We start from the raw sequence: 4072 nt of genomic DNA, 5'->3' as shown, positions 1-4072 counted from the left end.
ACATTTGTGAGCCAATCTGTAAACTGCACTAATTTATGTGCACCCATACAGACATCAATGTCATAAGTGTATATGGTTGAAAGAGCGCGCCTGGCGTGCAGAGATAAGAGCTGATTGCATATATTTGGCACATCCTTAGGATTTCATCGCATGCAATCTTTTCGTGTAATAATTTTGTCAAATTTTATGACATAGAACTGGCATTTGGAGGTGAATATGCAAATGAATGAAGGTTTGATACTTAATTCGAAAAAAATATCATGAGCTAGTAGAGATGTTTTTAAGCTTTAATATAAACGTAAATATTATGATAATAGAATAATTCTATCTAAGTTAAATAAAAACCATACAGTAATCATTTAAATTGTCTATGTGTACTGCTTGGCCCGCTCCGTGTAAGGAACGCAGTTTACTTAAACTACCCCAGACCTTTCAGTTTAAGTCAAGCGCTGCCTAAGGTAATGGATGCTAGGGGAACAGGTCTTGGAACATTTGCAACACGGGCCGTATCACAATACCACTAAGGGGTAATGTTGACAATTGATAGACCAAAAACCAAAGAGAACTAAGCAGTATCACGGGTGCGTTCACGGGGCATTTACCCCTAAGAGGCCACCTGCAGAGACTTGGCATAATAGAATCGGCAGAATGCATGGTGTGCGCGGAGGATAACGAGACGCTAGAGCATTATCTTTGCGAATGCTCAGCTTTCAGTCAGTTAAGAAGGGACAACTTCTACGGCCCCAATACTCTAACCTAATAGAAATTGGGCAGCTGGGATGGAAAAAACTTAGAAGTTTTGTCAAATCCACCGAGTTGTTTAGGTGACGCTTATCACAGTACCTCTGGGGTGCACAATGGTTTTAATGCTGGCCTAAGTGCGGCCGCTCGCGGTCAGGCTCACTTTGCCTCCATTTTCATCCAACCAACAATGTGTATTGCACAAGGTAATGAAGATTAAAGTTCTCACAGATTACAGACTATAATCAGGCTAAAGGGAACTGGAAAAGCGATGGTGATTTTCGCTTTTCCAGATCCCTTTTTTGGGTACCTTGGAGTATTGACTGATAAATTATGGAAACAATTCTGTGCAACTTGTTGCCAGAGTATAAATATACGAAAGCTTACTAACCTGCTTGAGATCAGTCTCAGTTATTCTAAAGGAATGATGATGACATTTTTCCACAATTAACAGTCATTAAAGATATTCCATTGATTTATGGTGTCAAAGACGCTGAAAGTGAAAAGATTGTTACTTGAGATAAACGCTGAATATATATTAAACTGTGAATTGATTGGTATTGACAGAATAAAATATCAATAAATTTTGCATGAATGCGCTTTAAACTTTATCATAAATAGTGAGTATAAAAATATATGAGATATTAGATTATGACTGCATTAAAGTGTTAGTGTATTATTCGCCCATATATTAGGGAGGGTAAAAATAATAAAAAAATATTATTAATTCTTTTTTTCATCATCTTAAACAGTTACATGGGTTTTGTCGGGCCTATTTTCACTATTTTTTTTCTATATAAAAAATTATTTATTTAATTTAAACTTTTATAGATACATACATATTAAAAGAATAATTTCTGAAATTTCAAAAAAAAAAAATTAAAACTTCTCCAATGTGACGTCACTTCCGGTGACCTCTCGGAAAAAAGTTGCGCCCGCGTTGTCAGCAAAACTCCTGACAGGATCATCCAAAATCAAAAAACAAAAATAAATGTTTTAGGTAAGACCATAAACTCGTGCTTGAAAGAAGGAAGGACAAAAAAGTAAAAATTAGAATTTTGGCAGATATTTTCCTTCGTTCAAGCACGAGTAAATTTTATTTCGAACACCTGTGCAAAATATTATCAAGATCGGTTGAGTAGTTGTCGAGATCATTTGGCAACCGACTTTAGAAACACGGTTCCGAAAAAACTCGTTCAAAGTTTTGATACCTGACTTGGAGTGTACACTTTCCAAGGCTGTATCTCCGAAACTATTATTTGGATCGACTTGGAAATTTAGAATAATATTCTTGTGATGCTGAAGAAATGAATAAGCCAAAAAAAAAACGATTTTTTGAACCCACGAAACCCATGTAACTCCTTAATTTATGATCTTTTAACTAACTTTTTACTTTCGCACTCATTTTATATGATTAGGGTAATTTGAAGTTCGACGGACTATAATGGTCTCCAATGCAGTTGTAGATATATATGTACATATATTCTTACTTTGCTTAAAGCTAAATGGAATCTCACAACTGACATAAAAATCTTCAATCTGCTCAAAAGGAGCACCCTAATGCATAAATACACCGCGTGTAGCATAAATTCGATATCTTCATTATTTTCTTTGTCACCGCAAATGTGATTTTAATGGTGCACAATTCAATTTGACCGTTCTATATTCATAACCGCTAGCTTGCTTTGCCGTATCACATAAACACACACATACACATATGCGAGTATATTTGGGCAGTGAGACAAACTTGCAATCGCTGTTGCGAAATCAACCGCTAAATAACGTGCTGAGCAAGATTTTCATGGCCAGTGACCGTAAGAAACAAAAGCTTTGGGGTTTACCGCGCAGCGAGGGAAAGCAAGAGTGAGTGTGTGTGACTTTATAAATTTAATTGCCGAAAAATGCGCAGCATAAATGTTTTCAACACGAAAACAACAACAACAAATAATCAAATGCAACAAAGCGAAGTGTGTGTATGTGTGTCATTATCTACAACGGTGGCAACGCTCATAAATTGCGCAACAAAGTTGATAAGAACGAAGAAGCAGAAGAAGAATACGAAAATGGCGATGAAATAAAGTAAATCACAAAATGAAGTCAAGTAAAGAATTCAATTATGAGTTTTTATTTTCAACAATTTTCCCCCGCCACACACACTCACTCACACACATACATGCACACAAGTGGCATTTCATTTATTGCATTACATCAGATAGCGGTGATATGATTCGTTATTATGACAAGTGATATGTGTGGAGCGACCATGAGATCGCAATTTTTACTTACTTATGTACTTCTTTCGCACATTAATGTTTGTTGTACAACAACAACAATAGTTTCAAATAATACTTACATTTTTGTATAATGATTGCTGCCCGAGCGGTCAACATTGAAGTGATGTGTGCTCATCAACTGAGCGACCGTCCGAAGCTATCATCCACTGTATGTGTCGGCGTAAAGAAGCTTCTATGGCTTACAAGCAGCTTGGCGCGCTCTTAATGGACTGCACATTTTAATGGAATTGCATCGTGGACGAATGGCAAATGAATGACTTTGATTGTCTTTTTAGCACGCAGTGATTCATATACAGCGATTTTTTGATTTTTCTGAAAGCATTGTTTGTGTTTGTTTTGGTTTTAAGACTCACGTTTGAAATATTCGAAAGATGCGCTTGACTTTCTTAGTTAATTGTTTGTTCATGCGCTCATGTGCAGGCATCGGCATCGACATCGTATGGATTTGATTTCAACATTTTCTATGAAGTGAATACAATGAAGGTGGCTCTATATTTCTTTTGTTGAAATTACTACAAATTCTTGTGCTGTAATTTGAAACTGAGAAGTAAGGTTGTTCTGTTCTCGTAAAAACATATTCCCGGTCAATCTTGTGAGTTCGTAGAGAGATCGATAAGATGAAATAAAAGATAGTTGAAGTACTAAACTATGAATGAAGGCTAAACAAAAGGGAAGTTTAGTACGGGATATGAGACTTCCAGAACCTCTGAAGTGGAGATCGGATACATATCGTTGCCACAGGTCGGGGTTCTCAAGCAAGCTGTTCACAATATAAAATTTTCCGATTCCAATAAAATTCTAGCAAAGCATGAAAATTAGATTCGACAAAAATGCCGTCATCTTTCTGATGGTCTCGATAATTCGACGAACTAAATACAGTACCCTCAAAGATAGGCCAAAGACATCAACAGAACCCGAATTTTAGCTCTTTATTTGTTAGAAGGACCTTGCAAAATGCGACATGGTGAGCCGTTAGCATAAGGCTGTTATGAATATTCAGTTTGGATCTATGCTAGACTAGAAGATATCTCTTCCAC

This window comes from Zeugodacus cucurbitae, chromosome 2, assembly GCF_028554725.1.
Source record: "Zeugodacus cucurbitae isolate PBARC_wt_2022May chromosome 2, idZeuCucr1.2, whole genome shotgun sequence".
NCBI classification, from domain to species: Eukaryota; Metazoa; Arthropoda; class Insecta; order Diptera; family Tephritidae; genus Zeugodacus; species Zeugodacus cucurbitae.
Note: the sequence above shows the minus strand (reverse complement) of the source record.